A 6,084-nucleotide genomic window follows, 5' to 3' on the forward strand; every position below is an offset into this window, starting at 1 on the left:
ATAGAGATTTGAGTTTGATTTGCAAAAACAAACCAAGTGGTGGCAAAGGATGATCCATATATGCCAAAATTGAATCAAAACCAATTTGAGTTTTTTATTTGAAGTAGTTTTGCACTTGTTCCACTTGCTTTATGTTGTGTTGGCATAAATCACCAAAAAGGGGGAGATTTAAAGGGAAATGTGCCCTTGGGCCATTTCTAAGTATTTTGGTGATTGAGTGCAAACACAAGTGCTTAAATGTGAAAATATGCCCAAGGATGAACAAAGTGCAAATCACAAGTTAAGGTATGTTTCTAAGCCTTAGTACATTGGTTTGTGTACTAATATTCTTGTCTAAGTGTTAGAAACAGGAAGAAGAAAAGAAGTGGAGAGTGGCTGTGTGCAGCCAAAGGCTGCTTCGGGCTGGGGCACCGGACTGTCCGGTGTGCACCGGACAGTGTCCGGTGCGCCAGACCAGCGCAGAGCAAACCAGCCGCTCTCGGGTTTTTCTCCGGCGACTTCGGCTAAAATTCACCGGACTGTCCGGTGTGCACCGGACTGTCCGGTGAGCCAACGGTCGGCCGGGCCAACGGTCGGCCGCGCGATCGGCGCGCGACACGTGGCCGAGCCAACGGTCGGAAGGAAGCACCGGACTGTCCGGTGTGCACCGGACATGTCCGGTGCGCCAACGGTGCGCAGATCTGACTCTGACAGCAACGGTCGGATGCGCTGTTTAAGGAAACAAATCGGGCACCGGACAGTGTCCGGTGTGCACCGGACTGTCCGGTGCGCCACGAGACAGAAGGCAAAGATGGCCTTCCAGATTTGTTCCCAACGGCTCCTAGCTGCCTTGGGGCTATAAAAGGGACCCCTAGGCGCATGGAGGAGCACACCAAGCATTCCTACAACTCTTCTAAGCACCAAGACATCAATCTCACGCATTCGTTTCATTGTGATAGCATATAGAGCTCTTGTGGAGTTGTGAACTCTTTGTGTTGCGTTGCGAGCTCTTGTTGCGACTTGTGTGCGTGTTGTTGCTCTGATTTTCGAGTCTTGTGTGCGTTGCTCATTCCCACCTTACTCCGTATTTCTTTGTGAACTCAATTGTAAGGGCGAGAGACTCCAAGTTGTGGAGATTCCTCGCAAACGGGAAAAGATCAAAGGAAAGAAAAACACCGTGGTATTCAAGTTGATCATTGGATCACTTGAGAGGAGTTGAGTGCAACTCTCGTCCGTTGGGACGCCACAACGTGGAGTAGGCAAGTTTTGTACTTGGCCGAACCACGGGATAACCACCGTGTCAACTCTGTGATTGCTTTCTTGTGGTTATCGTGTTTTGAGTTCTCTCTAGCCACTTGGCCATACTTGTGCTAACCCTTAACAAGTTTTTGTGGCTTAAGTTTTGAAGTTTTACAGGATCACCTATTCACCCCCCCCCTCTAGGTGCTCTCAGTAAGTCCGTTGATCAAAAAGCATACCGGTCAATGATAGGTTCTTTGCTTTATTTATGTGCTAGTAGACCGGACATTATGCTTAGCGTATGCATGTGTGCTAGATTTCAATCCGATCCTAAGGAGTGTCACTTAGTGGCGGTAAAGCGAATTCTTAGATATTTGGTTGCTACGCCTTGCTTCGGGCTCTGGTATCCAAAGGGGTCTACCTTTGACTTAGTTGGATACTCAGACTCCGACTATGCTGGATGTAAGGTCGATAGGAAGAGTACATCGGGGACGTGCCAATTCTTAGGAAGGTCCCTGGTGTCATGGAACTCTAAGGAACAAACCTCCGTTGCCCTATCCACCGCTGAGGCCGAGTACGTTGCCGCGGGTCAGTGTTGCGCGCAACTACTTTGGATGAGGCAAACCCTCCGGGACTTTGGCTACAATCTGAGCAAAGTCCCACTCCTATGTGACAATGAGAGTGCTATCCGCATGGCGGAGAATCCAGTTGAGCACAGCCGCACAAAGCACATAGACATCCGGCATCACTTTTTGAGGGACCACCAGCAAAAGGGAGATATCGAAGTGTTTCATGTTAGCACCGAGAACCAGCTAGCCGATATCTTCACTAAGCCTCTAGATGAGAAGACCTTTTGCAGGTTGCGTAGTGAGCTAAATGTCATAGATTCGCGGAACCTGGATTGAATTGCAGCATACATGTACTTATGCTTTTGATCATGTTCCTTTTTGCATTTTGTTGCTTATTATGGTGCTCAAGTTGTACAAACACTCCCTGGACCTCACAAGTCCGTTGTAAAGTAATGCACATGTTTAGGGGGAGATGTGTTACAACTTGACCCTTTGAGACTAACCATGTGCTTGAGTTTGGTAATTTAGTCTCGAAGGAGGATTGAAAGGGAAAAGGTGGACTTGGACCATGAAAGACTTCCACTGCACTCCGATGAGAGGGTAACTAATTCCAAGTTCATCTCATGAAATCTTATTGCCATTTGCTCTTAATTAAAGACTTTGGTGAGGCAATGGGGTTAAAAGGCCAAGATTGATCCCGTTTTGGTGCTTGATGCCAAAGGGGGAGAAAATAAAGGCCAAAGCGATAAATGGATCAGCTACCACTTGAGAGATTTTAAAAACAAGTAGAATAGAGTTTTTGTGTTGTTAAACTCTTTTATTGTCTCTCTTGTCAAAAGTTGGCTTCTTGTGGGGAGAAGTATTGATTATGGGAAATAGGGGGAGTTTTTGAAATCTTTGATCAATCTCTTTTGGAATGACTCTCTTTATGCTTCAACATGTGTGTTTGACTTAGAGATAGAGATTTGAGTTTGATTTGCAAAAACAAACCAAGTGGTGGCAAAGGATGATCCATATATGCCAAAATTGAATAAAACTCAAAGTTAGTTTTTATTTGAAGTAGTTTTGCACTTGTTCCACTTGCTTTATGTTGTGTTGGCATAAATCACCAAAAAGGGGGAGATTGAAAGGGAAATGTGCCTTTGGGCCATTTCTAAGTATTTTGGTGATTGAGTGCAAACACAAGTGCTTAAATGTGAAAATATGCCCAAGGATGAACAAAGTGCAAATCACAAGTTAAGGTATGTTTCTAAGTCTTAGTACATTGGTTTGTGTACTAATATATTTGTCTAAGTGTTAGAAACAGAAAGAAGAGGAGAAGAGAAGACTTGGCGGTGTGCAGCCAAGGGGTTGTTTCGGTCTGGGGCACCGGACTGTCCGGTGGTGCACCGGACAGTGTCCGGTGCGCCAGGCTGCCTCGACCGAAGAGGCCGCTCTCGGGAATTTGCTGACGGCGTACGGCTAAAATTCACCGGACTGTCCGGTGTGCACCGGACTGTCCGGTGAGCCAACGGTCGGCCAGGGCCAACGGTCGGCCGCGTGATCAGCGCAGGACACGTGGCCGAGCCAACGGTCGGAAGGGGGCACCGGACTGTCCGGTGTGCACCGGACATGTCCGGTGCGCCAACGGCTCCCGCATCTGCAACGGTCGGCTTCGCCATTTAAGGAAAGGAATCGGGCACCGGACACTGTCCGGTGTGCACCGGACTGTCCGGTGCGCCCGACGACAGAAGGCAAAGATGGCCTTCCAGATTTGTTCTCAACGGCTCCTAGCTGCCTTGGGGCTATAAAAGGGACCCCTAGGCGCATGGAGGAGTACACCAAGCATTCCTTGAGCACTCTTGATCACTCACACATCAATCTCGCGCACTTGTTCGACATTCTAGTGATTTGAGCTCTGTTCTAGTGTGCTAGTCTTTTGAGCTCAAGTCTGGGTCTTGTGTGTGCGTATTCGCTGTGATCTTTGTGTCGTGTGTGAGTTGCTAATCCCTCCCTTGCTCTGTGATTCTCTGTGAACATCTTTTGTAAGGGCGAGAGGCTCCAAGTTGTGGAGATTCCTCGCAAACGGGATTGAGAAAAGAAAAGCAAGAACACCGTGGTATTCAAGTTGATCATTGGATCACTTGAGAGGAGTTGAGTGCAACTCTCGTCCGTTGGGACGCCACAACGTGGAGTAGGCAAGTTTTGTACTTGGCCGAACCACGGGATAACCACTGTGTCATCTCTGTGATTGGATTCTTGTGGTTATTGTGTTTTGACTCCTCTCTAGCCACTTGGCATAAACTGTGCTAACGCCTAATCAAGTTTTGTGGCTATAAGTTTAAGTTTTTACAGGATCACCTATTCACCCCCCCCCCCCTCTAGGTGCTCTCAACCAGCCCCAGCCCCAGCCCCAATAACTGATTCCAACATTTCTGCTATCTCTTGCCTAACATAATCATTATGCGAAGAGGTTGCAGAAGACTTGCTTGAACTAGCTTTTCCACAAATGAATCAACAAAACGTTTGAACTGCAAGTCTCTAAAATTCTTCTTTGTTTTCTTAATTGGGAAATTCTGAGCAACACCTCTTTTCCTGGAGGGTTTGTCACCCGGACTTGAAAGCACCTCCTCTACATCATTATCATTACCATTCAACTCCTCATTTGCACCTGGAGCCATAGCATATACATTGGTACAAGACGCACCACTAAACATAATTTCAAGGTCTTCTTCATTCTCCAATGGGGCAAGTCTAAACATTTTGACTTGTGGCATAGCCTGCAACACAACAACAATATTAATTCATATAATCATGCGACACATGTTATATATTAGAATCCAATACAAGTTGCATACCTGATTTTTTTCTTCCCACCATTCATTACTAGCTACAATTGACCCAATCCTTGGGTCTCTTCCTAACCCAGATGCACTAAGGAGTAATGTCTTCCATGTTGTAAATTCAGATTTCAGTGCATCCCGACGATTTTTCATTTGAACACGAGTGTAGTTTCTACCTGTCTGTTCATTAAACTTGGTAACAAGATTGGCATAACCTTTGATGTTCAAGCAACCCTGTGGTCTATTATTTGCCAATACTTGTTCCACACAAATGTCATTAAAAATTTTAGCAGCAGTTGGATCCCATTGTGTATTGGGTTTCCTGATCTTTGGCATGTCCTCCATCTATGCGTTCAAGAAACGTACTCACTGATTTTTGAAAGCAAAAATCCATGCATATAGTGTTCAAATTTCAGTGGATCGAACTGCAGAATTTCAATAAACCAGAACAATTTATTACCTCACTCAGAGGGCCAAAAGGAACCAGGGCGTCATACCTGGGCGTTGGGTGTCCAGGTGCTCGAAGGAGGGGACGGAGCAGAAGATGCAGGTGAAGCAGCTTTGCCGGGCCCTGGTGCAGAGAGGGTCGTGGTGTTCGTCAGATTTCCAAAACCCTAGCCTTCGCCATCCCAGGAGACGAGCAGAGCGGAAGAAAAGTGCGAGATGAGCACTCAGGTGCGGGAGGGTGAGATGATCGATTCTTTTATATGATGGAAAAAGCGGGTAAATGTCTGTGAACTTGGAGGACAGTTTGATCGCATAAGGGATGATTTGGTGATCCGAGATCCCGAGGGGAAGAAATACTCTTGCTATTTAAAATTGAATTGCAAGGGGATTTCTCCCCCATGGATCCCCTTGGGATCCCTAATCACCAAATCAGTTCTAAGCGGTGAGAAGCGTCCTGCTCTCAGCGTCTGATTTTCCACTGATTTTACGAACATTTTGTTGAGTGCTGGTTTCGAACGCGGGACAAAAAAAACAGACTGTTTGGCTGCTGCACCGCTTAAACTTAATGAGAAGCCGACCAATAAGTTGCCCCAAACAGGCCCTTAGAGTAAATTAGAGCTATACTTTCGTGTCACCTTTTATTTTAATCTACTTTGCTTTAATAATAATTGTGATCTTAGGATACTATTTTATGCGCTATTCACTCTCCACTAGTCTTCCACGTCCTAACAAGCACAGCCTTCTCCTTAGCGTCGATTGGGTCATGCTCCTCGCCATTGCGACCAACGGCGTCGGCAAGCTCAAAGCGGAAGGCGAAGTTGGCATGCACAGGAGACGCTGCAGCCGAGGGGTGAGGTGTCACGCGTGGGGAAGAACCAATTATGAAGGTCCTCGGAGATGAGGACACCATCACCGCCACCGAGGCTCAAATTAGGAACGTCCCTAAATTTCATCCCTTAAAAAATATTCTCTATCTTTTACGGCACACTCTAAATTTTTTTCCTCTACATCTTCAATATCTTTAGCAA

At 46.4% G+C, this 6,084-nt stretch overlaps 1 pseudogene; it reads right to left on the reverse strand.

The window, feature by feature from the left end:
* Positions 1-4,157: 4,157 nt before the first annotated feature.
* On the reverse strand, positions 4,158-4,762 carry LOC103640156 (uncharacterized; annotated as a pseudogene).
* Between the last annotated feature and the right edge of the window lie 1,322 nt (positions 4,763-6,084).

The sequence above is a fragment of the Zea mays genome, chromosome 9 (assembly GCF_902167145.1).
Source record: "Zea mays cultivar B73 chromosome 9, Zm-B73-REFERENCE-NAM-5.0, whole genome shotgun sequence".
NCBI classification, from domain to species: domain Eukaryota; kingdom Viridiplantae; phylum Streptophyta; class Magnoliopsida; order Poales; family Poaceae; genus Zea; species Zea mays.